This window comes from Contarinia nasturtii, unplaced genomic scaffold, assembly GCF_009176525.2.
Source record: "Contarinia nasturtii isolate CC-2019 unplaced genomic scaffold, AAFC_CNas_1.1 Cnas_scaffold_78, whole genome shotgun sequence".
Lineage (NCBI taxonomy): Eukaryota > Metazoa > Arthropoda > Insecta > Diptera > Cecidomyiidae > Contarinia > Contarinia nasturtii.
Genome location: NW_022197436.1, coordinates 2,377,022 through 2,398,551, shown reverse-complemented (window position 1 = coordinate 2,398,551; position 21,530 = coordinate 2,377,022). Strand labels below are relative to the sequence as shown.

The window sequence follows — 21,530 nt, the reverse complement described above, 5'->3', positions numbered from 1 at the left end:
GAAGTATAAAAGAGAAATAAATAAATTGGATTGATAAAAAAAAAGAAATATAAATCTTTATCATCAGATTTGTTGGGGTTTTTCTTGTTGAGAAAATGGGATATAACACTCAGCAGTATGCTTGGTATACAAAGAAAAAGAAAAAGAAAAAAAATCGTCGTCTACAAATCGATTTGTGTAGATAGATGCACTGTGTCATTCACATTGATATCATCAAAACGATGGATTACTTCTTCTTCAATCAGATGATATTAAAGTGGTTCAAGAACTCCATATAAATGACATAAACTACGTATTTTTTCGGATTTGTTCGAAGAAAGAAAAGAAAAAGTGATTGAATAAAAAAATTGAATCAGTTTGAAGATCGTGTCAATGATATTTCAACTATAGAATGAGAACGATATTATCTCTCTATATGTACATTGCACATATGGTTAAAATTGTTTTTTTATTAATAGAAGATTTTTGTGCATGAGATCAAGCTTTTTGAGTATTTGATGTATGAAATTGAGAAAAATGCAAAGTATATACTATAATAATATTTGATTTGGCCAAAAAGTAAGTCAACAAAAACGATATATACCCTTGAGACAAATATTACGTATATTAGTATGTGGTATATGGATCAGTTCGTGTACAGTTGGACTCATTACTGATGTCCATGCAATAAAAGCATCACAAATTCATTTGAAGTTGAAACCATGTTTGAAAAGCGTAAGTTTTTTTTGAAAAGTCATGGATTGAGAGTAAATTCTTTTTCGTTGAAAATCTCAGATGATTTGGTCCATGATGTGTACAGTCAACATAATGGTTTCAAAGTTTTGGCCTATATTGTACCTTTTGACGTTCTTAAAAGGAATTATGTTACAAACTTACTATTATCACACCAAGTTTTTGTCTGCTGTCTGTGTTTCAATACTGAATTTTTATTTTAAAAACAATACAAAAGATTATTATTATTAAATCGTAAAAATGTAAAATGAAAATTATTGAATTCCATCATACATTGATTTTTGGATAGGATAGACCCGTAAGATCTCCGCAAGAGCTGGATCTAAGCGTGCGTACGCCGCCGCATGATACATGCATTCGTTTTACTGTGTTGTTTCGACAAGCAAATCAAAGTAGGCGAACTAAGAAGAATAAGTCTGCGTGTGTATGTAACCATGCGGCGGAATATGCACGCTTAGATCTAGGAGGCTTATCTTACGGACCTATCCTATCCAAAAATCAATGTATGAATTCCATACCACTTTTTCATGTCTCAAGTTGAGACTCTCAACCAAAATTGTTTTTAATATATATGGTTTTAATAAAGCATATTATCGAATATGATTCTCTAGTATCCGGTCATGTGAAATTCGAAACTTGGGACTAGGCTTAAACAATTGAACCAACAATGTCCCACACAGAGAAGAACATTTGAGTACGGTAAGTCGCACTTGCGGTGTTAGTAGAGCGTCTACGCCTCAAAATGAGTTACACACAACATTTTTGGTCAACATTCCCAATTTCCAAGAAAGTGACCTATAAACGATCATGCTCGCTGGTTTTTTCCAAAAAAAATCCGCGTTTGAAAGATCTGGCCTTAGTGAATCTGTCATAAATCAGTTAATTGTGAATCGCGAGAGCTGTGCTTGAACATTTCGCTGTCAACTGTATAACGCAAATTTGTCAATGAGAATGCATTTTTATGACAGTATTTTGTTGTTGTTTGTTGGGGAATTAATTCGTTCAAGTTGGATGATTAAAAAACAGTCCGTTTTTTCTTGAAGACCAGATGAATTGTGTGCAAGACAGACAGAGAGAGAGAGAGAGAGAGAGAGAGAGAAGAAAATAGAAAACTAAGTAGAGAACAATGCAAATGGTTTCAATAAGACATTTTAATCACGTTCGCATTCATTTGTTTGAAAATACAGTCATTCTATGAACAGTTTTGCTTGGATTATTCTCGTTGATAATATTTGGAATTGGTGTAGCACGTATTTAAAAACAATGGCTTTTTATACAACGTCTTTTGGATTTTCATATCCTCAAACCAGAAATCGGAACAAACCAAAATAGATAGAGAAAAGATTTTCCTAATAAAGTGAATGAGTAACACGTGTGCATGGTTTTAAATATGAAGTGATATGTTTAACAGAAATACACACATATGATTAGAATCAAAAGAACACAAACTATCGTAGAGTTTACATTCAAAGTTCACGGGACTCTTTGAGCTTTGAGACTTTAATTGGTTTCTTGGTGAAACCGATTATATTCCTCCAGAAGTAACAGCAGGTTTGGAATCCAAGTCAAATTGGTTTGAGGGATCTTTATTAAAATGATTATTTGAAGATTCTTTAACCACATACCGTGATTAAAAATTGGATAAAATCACTGATTACATTCACTCTTTACAATTTTAAAGTAAATTGCATAAATGAAGTGTTTTTTTTTTTAGTTGAAAGATTCATTTTGGAGCCAACAAATATTCAAATAGATACTAAAAACAAATTGTCAAATTGGAAGTTTATTTCAAAGCCGAAAAAACGGGAATTTTCTCGGGAAATAAAATATATCCACGGGAGATTAAAACGCTGCCCATTATTATTTTTCATAGTAGCAAGAGCCATATCTTTATATTACACAAACTAATAAGGAGTTCGTTTGATATTGGAACAAATGATGTCTTTTTTGAAAATATAAAGTTTGAAAACCGGATCGATAATTGTATATAAATAATTAATTTTCTATTAACAATTTGATAAAATGTCAATACCCTCTTCATTTAAGAATTTGTATTTATATAAGAAAGATTGAATTATTTTATTTTTGTACAACATTTCAACGCTGTTCTCTTATTTAGCAAGATTGTATCGGTCGTTTTTATTCATTTTCAATTTTTCAAAAACTATTGTAGATCTTCAAGATGATTCTCAGAGCATTTGAACATTTATTTGTACGTATACAAAGTATGTATGTTTTTTGATCGAATAACGTGTACATTTTGCAGTTTTATTCGAAGAAAAATGATATCTCTGTGACAAATGATTCAAGTTGTGTAAGTAATGTACACGATTGTGCAATAGTCATGGCAATAGTTCCTCAGTCTTACATATCTAAGAGTGCTGCTTGTTTAATGAAAAACTTGTTCATATTCTCTCTCGGTTCGTTGAATGGAATGAAGAAAAAAACTAACTCTGAAGTAACAATTAATTGTTGCAAATGATCCAGATTCACAAGAAAAGTCTAGAGAAAAGTTTTCTCCACTCCGAATGACATGTAATTTTTGTCCCAAAACGAAGAAGATTACATGGAAACACGAAGAAGAAAAAAATGCCATGTAGTTTGACGATATTGACGTTCATGAAATAGGTGTCTGGACATCAAAACATCATGTATATATAGCTAACGGTATGAACTGCAAATTAGTATGGACTTCAATCAAGCATCAATTTGTCAGTGTTGAAGATGAATGTGCTTTGATTGGATGGCATTATGTGTATGATTTGGTAGGGCAAGCAATTCAATGAAATCTCATCAATTTCAAACTGACTTTTTTTTTGACACCTACCTTACCTCATGTATGTTATTATTCACATCATTATTTTTTTTCCTCTTTTAAATGGTAATTGTACCTACACAAGGCTCCATGTCATATCGTAAGCGACGTAAAGAGTCCATAAGCACAAATAGTGTAGTGTCATCTGGACGTATGTTATATTAATATTTCATACACAAGTTATTTTATATTAAAAATAAGATTATGTCATTTTGCATTACCCGTGGAAACTCGGGCCAACAATTTCCCCTCATTTTCCTAATTCTCATAGGTGGTGCTCATTCGTAGTTGCTAATATTGTTACCGCCATTCGGTCAACGATGTGCAATAGCATAAAAATAAAACGATTCTTCAAAATACCGAAACAAATACATCCACAAAATGTACATAAAATATGAAACATTTTTTCGAATATTTGACCGATTTAAGTTTAAAAATTATTATATTTTAAGTTGTTGTTTTTTTTCATAACCGCAATTTCTTCTCGATTTCAATGGGTAAGATCTTTTTCTTTTGGTAAATGTGCAAAAAAAAAATGAAAAAAATCATCATCAGTCAAATAACAGCGTTACATTACGATATTCAGGTTTTATAACGGGATATTACAAAACGGAAAAGCATACTATGTGAAAATATGTGTAGCGCTTGCATGAGTATGTAATTTCAGTGTTTCAACCAAAAACCGAACCGACAACCAAAAATTCCAGAAAGAAATCTTGACGCATTGGTCGTTCATTCGGTTCGTGTGCAGAAGTGCGACGAGACGAATAAATGATCTTCTATGATTTATTACATCAAATTTATTATATACTAAAAAGAGTGAGAAAGGAGAGAAAAGCGCTTTTTTTCATCGTTTTATACATGAACATGACATATTGACGTCTATCAGAATATGCTCTAGAGAATTTTTCAACAGGATTTCTTGTAAAATTTACAAAGAATAACGTTTAGCACTCTCAGTCGTATGTATGTGAATCACGGAATATTTCATGGTTGTGTATCGTTAACATTGTTCAAAAATTTTAAAATTGAAAAAAAAAAAAATCGCACTGAAAGATGAAGGTAAAAAAAATAATATAGATATTGGTATATGACGTGTACATACCAGAACATTTCAAGTGATAAATAAAATTCACAATCGTAATCCATTCAAAGAGCTTGAGCTTTTGTCAACGTAAACGAACGATAATATTTCGTTTCATTCAGAGTGTTGTAGTATGCAAACAGGAAATCAAAAAGGAAAGAAAAAGAATCAAATGAGTGCTTTGAAAAACGAAAAGGGGAAAGAAAAATAATCCATTTCGATAACATCGAAATATATATTATATACCAATTCCGAGCGTACCATTCAACCGAAATTAAATAGAGTCAACAAGTAAAATTCGTCAACCGTATTTGAGTCTGACTTTTTTCCTCTCCATTTTATTCTCTTTGTTGCTATTATTCGAAGTTGGAACTATTTAAATATTTCGCATTTGGAATGAAACACAAATGAATCATGATAGCATTCGGCAGACTATTTCTTAGTGCAGTTTGAAGATTTGATGTGTGTAATGTTGGGTTGTTTTTATTTTGTTTGGACTTAATGAGAGTGTGTGTTGTTGTTGGCGCGCATGTCTTATTTTATCCACCTTCGTCGATTTCAAATGCTGCATTCGAGTCGCATGTCTATACTCATGCCATACTGTATTATATGGCATGCTTGCCAATGCATTCCAACACACTCACCAGCCAAGTGAGACACCAAAATCGTGTACAAAGCACATTACCAGAACGATTGCCGACATACAGAACGTGTAATCAGTGAATGCCAAGCATTTGAAACGTATAGTTGCATAAAACTCGAACGTTTCCACGAAAATCAGTTAGTTTTCGATGTTAAACGCTCGCCGAATGACAACCGATTGTGTATCGTTGTTGTGAGTCAAAAACCATACGAAGTGATCGTAGCGATGTTTTCATGTGTATGGTGAACATTTTATTGTTTAAAATAATAAAATCGTGTGGAAGAGACAATAAACATACATGAATTGAGTGTAACAACTTCGGGTATTATATAAATCAAAACAAAACTCGGCCAACGACATAAAAACGTGAACAAAAAATAAATTCGAATACAATGCCAAATCAAACAGTATTATTAATTGTGTGAATATTCGTTCGATTTCGGATATTGTCAATAATTGTTTTATTTTGAACATTAGCTTCAAGAACAGCCGATAATTGAAATAGCCTTGCATTGGCATTTTAATTCCGTTATTTCGAAAAAAGGATATATTTATACAAAAAACGAATAATAATAATAATAATAATAATAGTTGAACAAAATAAAAAAAACTCTAAAGAAGAAGAAAAAGAAGAAGGAGCAAAAGACTAAATCGATAAGAAACACACGCCATTGCTGTTTGCGCTTTTTGTTTTCATTTCTAAATAAAATATTATTTGTTTGCACGGAACACAAAGTACTTGTTTGAAAGCATGTTCGATTGAAATAGATAGAAACCGAAAAATTTTTGTGGTATTTGTTGTTGATTTTTTTTTCTCTCTGCGTCGTCGACGTCTTCGTCCTCTTTTCGGACTGTTGTTACATTTTTGTTAAATATTATCTGTGTGTGTGTGGTTGTGATTGTATTAGCCAACAACACCCTCAATAAAGCTTCGTGTTTTGATCCTTTTGCGCTCCTCTTTATCCATATAATTCAATGTGATATAGTGCGGTGAACTGAAAACCGACAGGTTTCGAACTCAAATATAGAACATTTATGCCGTGTTTCAAATGAGTGATGACGAAATTATTCTTTTTTTCCTGATTTGATGGATTCTATATCATCTTGAAGTAAACCTCAGCGGAGTAGTGTAGTGTGGTTCAAAGGTTCCTTGTGTGAAGAAGCTCATTGTAATTTGTAACTTTGGTGAAAACCACATATCCTCGAAAACATCGGCTCAGATTGAATTCGTTTGGTTTGGTTTGGTTTGGTTCGAATCATCATCCCGAGAAAATTGACTCAGAGAAAACATACACGATTACAACTTGTAATGCAGACACACTTTGGAAACATCAACCAAATGAACCAACCAATGAAATGAATGAATTAATGACGATTATTTAAGCAAAGTGCCTACGGACAAAACCAAAATATCTAACTATATCTATAATATCTTAATGAAGAAATTCGTATCCGCACGCACTCAAACGGCCGTAACTATACAAATTACAAAATATACATAAATGTGCTCTACGACAACAGCAACAGCCACGGACATTTCATCACCTCCACCCCATTGCAAACGAAAAAACAGTTGAGCTTAATAATTTCGAAGTGTGTTGCATATTCAGAAATTGAATCATGGCACATAAGTTATATTAGTTTTTGCGTGTGCCAGTATTTTATTAGCATGGGATTAATATAAACAAATGCATATGGTTCAACGTACAATAAAAACGTGTGTGTTTGTGTATACTGTATAGAGATGTGCATGTTTTCATTTGATGAATATGGCATGTAGTATATGATAATAAGGATGAACAGATGTGTAATTTCAACAGACGGATAAACAATACAAGCGAACATTGTAGCATTCTCATTTAGCATTAGCTAATAAGGTCTAAATCGAAAGAACAAATAGTGAATTCAGTGTGTGTGTATTTGTATAAGTGTGTGTTTACGGAAAATACACATCAATGTAAACATAAATATAAAAATAAACGCTATCATAAAGCCACAAATCAAAAGCTACTGATGCCAAAAAGTCAATGAATCTAATCCAATAAGAAGACATTGTTTGATAAATTCATGATCGTGTCAAGGCATTCAAATCAAACGAATGCATTCCAAATGCAAAAGTTTTCTATAGTCGGGAAGAAAATGCTCTAGATACACGATGATGACTGCACAAATTTGAAATTGAAACTGTTGAAGTGTTCAGCTGTTGTTCTCTCAACGATAATTCCAGTGAATGAAAAAATAAAACACTCAATCGGTGAATGCATTCATCAATAAAGAGTGCAAAGTTGAATCAATAAACCACAAGACACTTACACCGGCATCTATATTTTCACACTTAGTTTTAGCACCTTAATTTTGTTGTGTCGTTGACATTTTTGTCGGTTTTACAAAAGCGAGCTTTCGTTACATTTACAGCAGACACGACAATCGAACAAGCGAATATTTTATTGTATGTGATATAACTAGCTGAGTAAAACTACTTCCGTACACATTCATACAGATTTTCCATTGAAACACGCAAATGCCAATACAAGCGGATTTTATTGTATGTTAAGGTTTTCTTTGATCCCGACGGCAGCGACCTTTTATACCAAGAAAAAACCCACAGCTGTAAAATCTATCAACTATTTGACGAAAAAAAGAGACCAAACAACACCGACAACATCAATAGTTGTTACAACCGTATCAGCAGAAGTAATCAACAAAAAAAGCACAACATTAGACTTTGTTGCCGTTAATGAATTTCGTCGGTTTCATCTAAAACAAAATAAATTCCTTTTTTTGTTATATGCTAGTTAAAAACAAAAGCGGTAAGTAAAACATAATCGTTTTCAATTCGATTATTTTTTTTATAAATTTAATTGGAATGTATGATGGGTTTGCTTGGCCATCGTGTATTTCTATGAGTGAGCTATTTTTATCTACGAATTGGAAAAACAGCCATTTGGAAGTACTTCAAGCGACTAGTCTGAAAAAAAAGTCATTACAACAGGCAAAATTTCAGCATAGTGAATTAATTCATCAAACTGTTTTTACAAAATGAGCCACAAAAAATAATGACGTTGCGTTGACTATCTTTCAGTATATATACTTGTCAAACCTGAAATTGTGCCGGAGGATGAAAGATGTAATCGTTGAGATTTAATGATTAAAAAAAGCGACTACGACAACAACAGCGTCGTAGTACAGCACAGTACATAATGAGAATTGAATAAGTAAGATTTGAATATGAGTGTGACATTGACATTTTTGAATATTAAAAATGTTCATTGTTTACACATCCATGCACTTGAGGATTCATTTAAATTTAATCAACGATCTTAATTTAGCTTTCGTCAGTTTCAAAATGAGTTTTTTGTTTTAATGCTTTAGTTTTCTATCTAAATCATCGTACCCACATTTCATTTACGGGAATTTTTGGATTCAAACAATAGAAAATATGTCGTCAAAGTTTGTTGTTGTTACACAAAATATGATCAAACCAATTTTCGTTCGTGGCGTACATAACGCAAAATACAGTAGAGAGAGAGAGAGTCAGAACGTGCCACAAACGAGTTAAAATAAAATAAAAATCGCAAATAAACTCTTGACCCGAAAAGGATGATAAAATCGATTATCCAATTTCTTTTTCCTATTTCATTTTTATCATAATGTATTCACGTTATAATTTATAATTCATGTTCTAGCGTGGTTCGACAATGCGTTTTTTTTTTTCTACCACAACTAAATGAAAAAAAAAACCATCAGAAAGAGTTAATCTTAAAACAGGAAGTCGTAATCGTTGGGAAAAAGGGTTAAAAGGTTTGAAAAATTTCTGAAATGACATAAGGCAACTTTTCATCGTACCATCTATTGATTTGGATCATAACGAAACTGTGTTTAAAAAACAGTCTTTCATAAATAATAAGCGAAAAGAACTTGCGACTATCGATATCTAAAGCATTTGCTACCCCCATGAATTAAATAAAATTGAAACAACAAACAAAAACGGATTCATTTGTTTGTTGAATAGTTCGAGGTTTTATTTAAAAAAAAATCAATTTCTTTTTTTGGTCCTTTTTTTATTCCACTTGTGCACTTGTTTCAAAACAAAGTCATATTCAGTACGGTTATGAGAATGGATTATGTTTATTTTAGTTGGCAGTTATCCGTTGTGTATTTTCTTACATTCATTAAGTTCCTATTGCATTTGATGTCATTACAAGTTTTGGAATGATGATGACAAACGCGCCCAACGGAGAGTATATATTATGGTTGTGAAGATCAATTTGAGATAACATCTATTTTTTTTTTTTTTTTGAAAACGGTGTTGGATTAAAAGTGTGCAGTCCATGCTATGAGATTTAAAGCATGACGACAACATCAACAAAGATTGCGATAACACTTAGAAATGATGATAAAACCGCATCGAATGAATACGAGCAGACACATGTGTGCCAAGTCTGTATACAGCTTAAATGGCATATGGCTCTAGATTGGTGAACAGATATTACATTCAACCAAGTGCCAAAATGATCACTGTGTATGTGTGATGACTGATGAGCATTTTTCGCAAGTGTTATGTGTGTGTTTAAAGGTTGTGAGTACTTTTATGTGTGTTTGCTAAACACAAAAAAAAATGAAATCCAAAAACAAGATACCACAATATGAAACAATGCTTTTCCATAACCATTTGATACCCCAAGTAATTTTCCGCTTCACATGCCTTTACTTCCCAATTTTTTTCCATTTTTTTGCTTGTCAACCAATATTAAGACATTGGAATTTCAAAATCCATTTCATATTTCTGGATTCCGACACATTTGCGACGGATGCGAACCCATCGTCAATGGAAGAATTTGTGAAAACGACATCAAGATGAATCTTATGTAGCGGCTAATACGTTCGTTTTTTTTTTTAATTTGTTGGTATCATATGTTTTGTTATTTTTTTCGGAATTTATTTCCAATCAGAGGTCATGCGATTGTTCTTCCACTTTATCTGTAATAACATATTTTGTTTTTTAATTTTGTGAAATACTTTTATATATGTAAATGTGTCATAATAAGCTTAAACGAACTGCCAACTCAAATTATGCTGCTGCTGAAATGTTAAGACTGGAATTTGCAAAAAAAATTGCCAACTGAATTTTCCTGAAACGAGCAAATTCGATGGTATGATTATAATGAAAATTGAGAAAACGAACGTTCCGGCCCTGATGAGCTATTTTTAAGTAGCACACAAAAAAAAATTGTCACTCTCTTATCGGATGAGCTTAAGCGTAATGTTGACAAATAACAACAAAAATACTATGTGCGCTTGTAAAGTCCTGCTGTTACTCTTGTCATCCTCTCTATCTATCGTTTGTGAATTGCAGCAAACTCAACTAAGCACATAGCTCATTTATGGTACTTAACTCGAACCGAAAGACTAATCAGAGCCCAGGTTTCAATACCAGTTTGGATGAATACATTCAAAGTAAAATTGATAAAATGAATGAACCTTTGATGCCATCTAATTGACCGTAAAATCATATCATGGATAGCTGTGAAAGGAACTCGTACCAAACACTATTCCTTTACCCCACATTTCTGCTCTCTTTGGCTTCATCTTCTTCACTCATTCCACACTCGATTCGGTAAGCCATTCCAAAACTATACATTGAAATATGGTTCTTCTCACATTGCATTGGTGCGAAGTGTTCATATTGTCTAGACCACCAAATTGATCAATACAAGGAGTGCAAAAATTGGCTTACGACTCGCCACTTTAATTATGAACCATGAAAACCATTGCATTTTATCTTTGTTCTCTATCTCACTCTCTCCTTTTATTTCGTTCGTATGGCATGAGCTTTTTCAATTCTTCGTTGCTCAAAACTTATGAATGATTCATTGAATCGCGTTTATGAAGATGAACATTAATCGAAGTTTGGAAGCAAATTAAATGATTAACTTTTATACGGTTTTGTTGTTGCTGCTGCATCTTTTTAGAGAAATACTTTTTGAAGTTTTGCTTCGCGCGCATAGACAACCGCTCATCAGAATTTGAAAAATCAATTTCAAATTTACACTCGTTTACACCATTGAAGAAAATTATGAACACACCCAGACAGATAGATTTTCGTACAAATTGAGATTTTTTGTTCAAGGTTTGGAAAATTATAATGGGGAACAAAATAGTGAAATATTCGAAATGATGAGCATTTGAATCCAAATATGGCATTCATTAACAACAAAATCAATTTGTTTAAAATCAGACAATGAAATTATTTAAATACTTAAACTTTTTATGTTCTGTGTTTACTTCTCATGCTAACAAATCGTTTCTCAAAACGGAAAATATATTTTCCGAACATTCGAATAATGTCAGTTTATAAGAATAGATTGAGTGTATCCACAATTTTGGCATGAAATGTATGAAGATCTGAACACACACATTACATAGCAACATGCTTTCATATTTACACATGAAAACACATTGTCACTATGGCTTCTAACATATGTATGGAAAGAAAATATGTTCAAGAAATGTTTAAGAAAGAAGCTTTGGGAGTTTTTGTGTTATTTAAGTTGCGTGGGAGGAAAAGTGTTGGTAAAACGCATATTAGTCAAACAATATAACAATGTTAAGCATTTTCGCAAACAATTCGGTTATACACAGAGAGCGGCGCTGTTGATTCAACTTGTACACATAATCAAAAGCATTCATAGTTTACAATGGATAATACGCTAATAAACCATAAAAGTATTCAACATTCCGCGAACTTCTTTCAATATTCACTTCTTTGATGTTTGTCATCAAATAACATTAAAGCATTGCTGTAACAGTTACCCAGGGGGACGGCACGGTATTCATATGATTCATTGTGATTTGGATTTCGTATTGGAATTGCTGTACCCCCCTAGCAGCAACCAGTACCAACTGTATATATAAAATACCATCACCACCAACAATAACAAATCAAACAAAATCTCTGACATGATCATGAAAATCGATTTTCTTATTTATTTTTTTATTCCTTTTGTTGAATGTTCTGTAATAAATCGAATTTCATCGAATCACCCATTTTACCAATTGTTTGTCTTTTTTTGTTCAATAATTTTACCATATTACACATCATAGAGAGGTGCAGAGAAGAGAAGTAAATGCAACGAAGACATTTAATTAAAACGTATTCGAGGTGAACTTTGAAGTTATGGAAAAATGATGCATATTATTAGAGTATTCACGTTAGTTGTGCATTTTGTTTGAGGACGAATCGTGTACTGTTCTATCTCTTGCAATGATGTCCGTATGTCTTAAGCGTCAATGAAACAAGAGTCCTTTATGTAAGAATTGTTCTCGTTCGAATTTTCACAAAAGCAATTTGTGTGTTCGTTTTCTTGGTAAACTTTTCTTTGTGTATGCAGAAAATGGGATTTTTTTCGGGCTTGTTTCTAAAAAGATACACACATAAACATGTCAAATTGGTATAATACATATCCTCAAGAATATCGTTTCGAATATTTCAAAGCACTCTTAGAAATGTGATATCATACAGAACAAGAGAGGGAGACTTTTTTTTCCATGCATGATAAAAGAAGCACGTTGCAAGAAAAAAATGTGTCAACTGTGATGAAGAGGATATTGAGTTGTTGTTCTCATCGTATGTCATCCAGAAAAATGAGATAGAAATGGGTCATAAATGTTGTGGTAAATGTTCGTCTCATATTTTCCATACGTTCTAGATCAACAGCAATTTATTAAAAATCCCACCTATTTCGCATGTATACAAGTTCACGCACGAACGATAAGAAGACAAAATCCAACGTCATACCATTTCTATTGAGGTTTTCATGTTTTTCTTCTCACGGAATACGAACCATGCAGTTTTTCCATTTATTGATTTTGCTGATATATTCATTTGTGACTTTGGTCACATTTTTTTCATTTTCAACAAAATCAACGATATTTATGAATTTATGGATGTTTATTTTCATATGTATGGTTGTGTGCACAGTCAGAAAACAAGCAAAACGGTGATTTTGAGCGACACATGGAATGTTTCAAAAGAAAGGAAAAATTGCAACAAAAAAAAACTATAAATGGCGATGAATGTAAAGTCAAAAAATAACCAAAAACCACAATCTACATTCAATTTCCATCGAAAATGGAATGTGTCTGCTTCTGTTTATTCTCTTTCTTTTTTTTGTCACCATTGTTTAACTTTTTTTGTTCTCGTTTATCGGTTGTTGGGCACGTTAAAAAATACACGACACCAACGAATACCATTCACAAATCGTCAAATTGTATTCCATTGGATTAAAATATTTATTCAAGATTTTCTACGTGTAACGCATGTTTTTCATCCCTCTTTTTTTATATTTTTGATTGAATTCATTGAAAACATACACATTTAATACACATGAATTCAATCGCATGTTCAAATTTGTGTTGCATTGTCATACAATGTGGTCTCAGCATCTCCGTTTTCAATCAGATATAAAAGTGTTTTGTTATCCATTGTTGGCTTGCTTTTGTTGATCTGGTTTCAGGAAGAATACCGATATCATTTTTGTATCATTATAATAAAATGATGTTTGACAACACACACACGTATAACCCCACATGCAATTTCAATGCATGACAAATATTAATGTGCTGGATAAATGTCATACGAACACACAAAAAAACACTCATTTTTTTGTATTAATGTTGAATTCTATGTATTGTTTCTTATAATTTGGAGCACAGTGTAAAAACTTTAAGGGGAAATTACTTGAAAATAATTTTAAAAAATATATGAAAAAATTGAAGAGAATTGAAAATAATTGAAGAAAGCCTTTTATCAATTTTTCTTCCATTTTTTGTCAATTATTTCAATTTTTTCAATCAATTCAATTTTTCTTCGATTATTTTCAATTATTTTCCAGTGATTTCCCCTCTGTGAAACTTAGTAAATGAGAATCATAACCCGGCTGAAGTAGGAACGTAGGAGTCTATGAAATTTTGTAAAGTGGTACTTCGCATTTCCCAAAAATTTTAAAGGAATAATCATATTCCAACGTCATAAAAAATTGAATTCAATATAATAAAAAATAACATCAAATGGAATCATTCCATTAGAATGTATTCTAAACAGAAATTTTGTGACAAAGTATAAGAATAAAAATTTAGTTCCAAAGAATTGTGAATTAAGTGAAAATGCGTCGTCACTTAAGGTCTAAATCTTCTATTTAACATGAGCCACATTTTTAATCTGCTCACCATATGATATGTAATGGAATGCAGATCATTTCGATGTGAAAGGGACAAGGCATTATTAAATTCGCATTGATGATGAAAATGATGGAAAGAAATAGTTTGTGTAGGACACAATGAAATGATTATAAAATAAAAGTCGTTGAAGCACGTTAAAGAAACAACCCCAAAAACTATATCATTTGTGGTTCTGTTCATTGCGTTGTGCTTTTCAAATATCAATTTCATTTAAAAGAATGCATGGCAATGAAAAGGCTTTAGCAGTTTTGTCTCATGGATAAACATGGATTACATATATGGTTGTTGAATGTTTTCAACTCGATATATCCTTTGACCGAATCATTACGCAGATTGTGTTTACAAATACACACACACCCAATACTGTTGAAGAACATAACATTTTTTGTTGCCATTCGGACCGGATCAACAAGATCGTACCGCAAGTGTCGTACAAAAAAAAGGGTCACGTTTGGATGCTTGAATGTAATTATTAACATCACATTGTTTGACATTGAACCAAGGCAATTGATGAGAAAATACAACGATGATAAGATAATATTACCGTGACATTTCCATATTCATTGAATGGTTCTCCAACGTGTACTGGGCATGCTTTTTGTAACTCATATGTAGGTACCGTCGATGTGTGTGTGTGCCGGTGTCTCTATTGAGTTAAATCTGCATATACATTTTCGCACATTACTCATTTTGGAGATTTAGACACGACCCCGTGGAGATTATACTACATCATTAGTTAAGCAAACATTATTGCATTCTCGGCATATACATTAATTACATATGTACTAAACTGAAGATAGGGTGAGAAATGGTAATGATAACGCCATACACATACAAGCACCATCAACATGTGTAGTTGTGTACTGTGTACCAACAATGTAGATAATTCAATAGAACAAGGTAATACCGATTTCATAAGTTCACAAACATTTCGGTGTTTATCGCACTGATTCTAGATATTATTTCATATTTTTACCAACTCATACTCTCCCTCCGAACCTATTGAATGCGAACAGAATATTTGCTTGGGATAAAATAAATATTTTGAGTGAAATGTGTTCGAAATGATAAATTGCTTTTTGAAGCTTGCAAATATTGTTGCAAATACCGAATGAATATTCAACGAGGCTTGTGTACGATTAATAGCACTAAAGTGGTCATGTATTGCATTTTACCTCCGAAGTTATTCACAACAAAAACGTTGCATGCTTTTCAAATTCGTCAATACATTGAAACGGCAACTGATGCATTTTCCGTTTTGATGATCAACAAGAATTGATTTTGAATCTATACACATCAACAAGCAGCTGTGTTCTATATTTATTATTTATGGTCTGTCATCATCAAAAGCAATTCGCAGCAAAAAAGAATGGAAAACATGTCAAATTGTTAATAAGTTGTGGGGAAAGAAAGATAGAGAGAATACATGCGCGATACTATGCATAATGCATTGATGACAAATTCGGCTTATTCTATGGAAAAGGAAATATTTATATGTATTTATGCGTCATGTGCTCGAAATGCCTGTTATACCTTCCAATTAGTTGAATTTGGTTAAGTATCTCTTTATTGGTTTTGGTAAAATGAGTTAAATTCTTATTGATACCGTCCAATTCGGATTAGTACAATTCGTACGTCTGTAAGTGAGTTCCAATGAAGCGCATGTTTCTTCGATCATTGATTATACGTGACCTATAGAAAACAGCCGCTAAAAGCCAACATGTAAAAATTAGTATTGGTATATTTAGCTGAAACAGATTTTCGGTAAATTTTAATAGTTATACAGGGTGTTTCAAACTGCAACATTCCTTTCACAGAATTGGTGGTTCAGATCCCAAGCTTCAGGAGAGTACAAAAATTCAAGACAAACTTTTCAGATGGCGTTGATTGTGACGATTACATCTAATTTAAAATGCATTGCAGAACTTTGCAATTGATGAAGATGTTAAAAAACTTGGAGTAATGCTGGCTTGATTCAGCTCCAGCGGTTTCCTCGTATTTGTTTACTTTTGTTTGTTAAATTTAGTTGAACTTGTTCATGCGATACTGGATCTCTACCATACACCATATACATCAAACAGAGTAATGGTCCCAATTGCTTCGAACCATTTGGAGCATAGCTCCATGCATATTAGTGTAAATTATACCCAAAACACAAATAAATCACATTGATTCGATCCCAATATTATATACAATATACATCCAGCTTATCGGCTTGTCTTTTCGAATATAGAATTTATATGGATGTGTGTAGCTGTAGATGCGTGTGAATAATTATTATTTTCGGAAATTAGAAACGCCAATTTATTTCCACTTGATTTAAAATTTTAAATGATTGGAGTTAATTCCATACAATCAATCAAACCATTAAGCTTCTTTTCAATGATTTGAATGTGCATGCGACAGCAAGTTGAATTAATTCGATTAGACGAAACTGTGCCAAAACTAAACGAGATAAAAGTTTTATGGGTAGATTTTGGCATTCGGCATTGTTGAATAATTCCTATTCATGAATAACTCTCTGTGTCTGCATGCAACGCTCAAACAGAAAAAAAAAATTATGAGAAATTTATCAAAACACGGCTTTATGTGAACATTTTATGCAAAATGCACAATAACATGAACGGTCAGTGTAGCAATAAGAGTAAATCTGGTTCACAGCTCTATCATAACATTGATAGAACCGGAAAAAGGTCAACAAATATTGGTTTAATGTTTAATGTGATAAAAGCGATCTTTCATAAATGAATTCTTGAATAGGGAAGCCCTCGTTGATACATATGTACATTGAGCACAAATACAAAATTTATTCCATCGATATCAAGCCAATCCTGAACTTTATTTAAATCGAGAGCAATATGATGCAAATAGAAAATGCAGTGAAAATATATCAACTAGAGTGCATCGGAATTTTTAATTTTGGTTTCTCATTTTATGGAAAAGCCCAATGAGCGCCCGCGATTCAAATGGACCGCGCCATGTTTGAAATTTATTGATACAGATATAGGGTATACCGCCTTGTATTTTTTTTTTATTTTATACACTTTTTTCTTGAGAAACTATCAATTGGTGTCCTTCCAATAGCATGAATAATCAAATGAAGTTCAAATCATTTTGGACTAGGGGAAAATGACTCGTTGTAAGTTCATAAGTATCTGTAAGTTTCACAAGTTCGCGTAAGTTCTCTTGAGTTCTATATATATTTTTGTAAGTTCGTCCAAGTTTTACGTAAGTTCCTATAGATTACTAGTAAGGTTTTCAACGTCAATTGAAAATCGCAGAATGTTGTAAATGGTAATAAATGTTGATCATGTTGAATCAGATAGAAAATAATTTGTATAAATATGTCGAGTAGGTTTTCGGTGAAAAAATACCAAGAAATATAAATTCGTCTAATTGGACGTCATTTTTGAAAGAGTCAGTTACAGCGTAAGTTCGTATGAATTCTCATAAGCAGCGTGCGATTTCATAGGTTCGTCTAAGTTTTTCGTACAATTCTATGGGTTTCATCGAACTTATAAGTAGTCGTTTGCCCCTAGATTTTGGATCACATTGAAAAATTCCAAGTCACCACGTGTTGACAGCTTGTGTGGCATTTTGCAATAAAGTAAATTACAAAAATTAGATTTTTTTTCTTTCTAAATGTGTTTTTTAAACTCTATATCTTTTAACGGTATACTTGAATGTTTTGGCATGAAAAAAAGTGTTTTAGTTTATTTTACAATAATAAATAGGCATCTAAGTAGTTTAATGCTTTGATTTTGTACTATCAAATAAATCATCAAGCCGATTCAAATCAACTCAAATAAATGAATAAATCCAAATAAAAATGCCTAAAGGTAAACTAAAAAAAAAAAACAATTTTTACAACTTTGGAAGTTTTTTTAGGAATAAAAATCCACCCTAGTGTATAAACGTGAGCCAAATTAATTTTAAAAAAACGACCGAAAGGTATTTTGAAAAGGGCTAACACTCGAATGGAATGAGGCGATGAATGTTCAATTTTATTTTCTATGCGAGTCAAAAGCGAATGCATTTACGTCAGCAAAGCAATGGCAAGGCTCGGCAATTTGAACACTAGCTTAAACATGGTCAAAACCAACAGTATATTAATGCATACCCACACATACATACAATCACTTATAGACTTGCTCAACCTCTCCGTAACAAAATGTTGAGCATTTGAGTTTGGACTGCATATTCGCCCCTTATCCATTGTGTATTGGTTTTTTATGCATGTGTAAATCCATTGATAATTCGAATTGAATCAAGAACACAATAAGTTCGCAAATAACTACCAAAACTCGAGTTAACTGGAATAGCTATTGATTGTTTGAAAAACAACTACAACAACAATTTAATGAAGCCGACGCTATTTCGATAATTCTCAAGACACACACACACAAAAGCCACATTCGTAACAATAATAAAGAATGCCATTGCGTGACAAGATGTTTAAATATTACTCGTATTTGTTATTATTGCTGGTGATGGTGGTTGTGATTTTATTTCTAAAGAATCGACTCTTGCTGAACAAATATTCAAATTTCTGTTTTCATTTCAATTTATTTGGCCTTGACAAATACCCACACACATATAGACCTGATGATATATTAAGTAAGGCGGAGCGATTGCTCTGTTTTAGTAAAATATATATGTTTGGTATTACATTTTTTGTATGGACATGTTGCAGTTTTATGATTAACTTTACTGAAGGTATCTATGTTTCTCAACGGTTCATATGTGGTATACGTAAGAGGAAGGCAATATAAACAACTTATGTTCTACTCGGGAGTCGCAACAAGGGTTACAAAAATGTTTACGGCTAAACGGGGGTCTATTTTGGGGCAAAAGTCATAGAAACCTTTTTCAAAAAACAAAAACGCGTATCGCACACAGAAGATTTTTTTTTCTGGTAAATGTGATGGGCAATTGGTAAGTTTTTTTCTACATGCCTTCGGTCTATTACACTAAAATAGAGCAATCGCTTTACCATCATATTGAGCCTTATTGGAAAGCTTTTCCACAGCATTTTGTAAAATACTCCCAAAACCTTTGCTATGAAATATGTATGCTTTTACTTATTTACACATATTCAATCTTTTCACTTACGGACAAGCCGCTTTTTTTATTAGCCGTAATATTTGCAAACGAATTGAAATTTGAAAATATTGAGGTTTCTTCTCCTACAACGCAAACACATTAAATGTGTTTTTAAAATTTCACGCAAATTATAGCACGATAACGGAATTAATTTTTATTGGAAATACAATTGTAGACAGAAATTGTGATTGTATCTTTTTGGAAGCATTAATATTATTTTTTCACAAGATCGTTCTATGAAAAAATGGACATCAAAAGCAGCATTCTTTCGTTCATAATTTTTCAGGTTACCAGTTTTCATGTATCGATTCAATTGAATCAAAAATTGATGGATTCAAGGAAAAACGTAACTCAAGGTTTTTTTATTCTATTTTTATTTCTTTTCTTCTCCAACGTGCTAGTTTCCACAACGTTTCACAACGTTGATTTGTTATTAAATCCATTGAACGCTTTTGAATACATACTCTATTTACTATATTTTCATTTAACTACGAGACCGGGACCCTTCTAGAATTGGTATAATAGATTTAAGTCAGTTGATATTCATAATCCGCATAAGCGTGAATAAATCAGGGATTGTTGCTTTGAGGAGGAAAATGAGGAGGAGGATGTTTATTTCGTTCAATTTATTCCTTTACCAAAATTTTTCAATTCTACAACTAATCATTCCATTTTCCTATGAACGAATAAACGAATGAACGACGAACGAACATTTGAACTAGAACGAACGAACAAACGTTCGTTGAAAGCTCTGTGTTTTCTAATTACCAATTGACAGCATTTTAAAAAAAGCAGACAGTTTTATTGACAACGTCATTTCCCAATGAAAAATCCATTTTAAAATGCTCGTCTTCTCCTTTATTCCTATTTCTTATTGAAATGTTGGTCATTTGTTCTAATTTTCAATCCCAAGGAGTTGATAAGCTTAGATTATTCTAAGGGTAGATTCCTTTCATTACAACTGGATTGTCTGTTTTGTGAAAAAAAAAATATCGAAATATCAAAAGAACCGATTTATCATTATTATCGATTGTTGAACGAACAAGAAAGGCTATATCAATGTTTGTGTACAGCCAAGGTTAGATTTACGGGTTATTATTGTTAAAAAATCGATAGCACTTTGAAAATTATTTCCTCACGTATATATGAATCTTTTACATTTTTCATAGAAAGGAAACAAAAAAATTCTCTTTCTTTTTCCATTCAAATATTAATGTATAAATCTTCTCAACCGAAAGGAACTTTAAAAAGGAAAAATGCACCTCTACAACAATTGGAACGTTATATGCACTTGTTTGAAAAATGAAGTATTTTTTATGTTTCCCTTTTCGATTCTCATAACATCCGGACTCCAAACGCTGCATTGCGAACGCAAACATCGAACTATGAGATTACATCCATTAAAATCAGTTAGTTACAAATGAAGGCAAAATGAACAAAAAAACCTCCATTGATATTAAACGTCAGTTATACTGATTAGTCATGAAAAAAACGTTGAACATTACCATGAGTAATAAAAAAAGATCTTTGTTTCCAACTTTCTACAGCATGGAAATTACAATTATAAATGAGAGTGAAGGCGTTGATTGAAATTGAATTTAAGTCAGCCTCTGAATCAATTAGTTGAATAATATGTTTCATTTGATTATGATATCAATGCTTTATTAGCATTGTCATTGGAGAAAAGTTTAAAGGAAACATGAGCTGACGATGTAAAAGCATGAGTTGAACATATACCAACAGCTAGCGGGCAGAAAGAATTCTTCAATTGTCACTATATTTTAAATGGCATCCATGGGACACGTCAAAGTAAGACATTTACTGTCAGACAGTTGGCTGTTACTTTATTGTTGGCTCATTCTTCAGAATCTCAATGAATTAATCCAATTTCAGTGCTATAATGACATTTTGAC

General features: G+C 32.3%; 1 protein-coding gene across 1 annotated transcript in view; it reads left to right on the top strand.

Annotated features, from left to right (window-relative positions):
- The first annotated feature begins 5,365 nt into the window (after window positions 1–5,365).
- Window positions 5,366–21,530, top strand: part of LOC116337456 (CCN family member 2) — a 40,358-nt gene continuing 24,193 nt past the window's right edge. The window contains exon 1 of the mRNA XM_031762043.1: window positions 5,366–8,084. The gene's annotated coding sequence lies outside the window, so the exon portion shown is untranslated. The remainder of the gene's footprint in view (window positions 8,085–21,530) is intronic.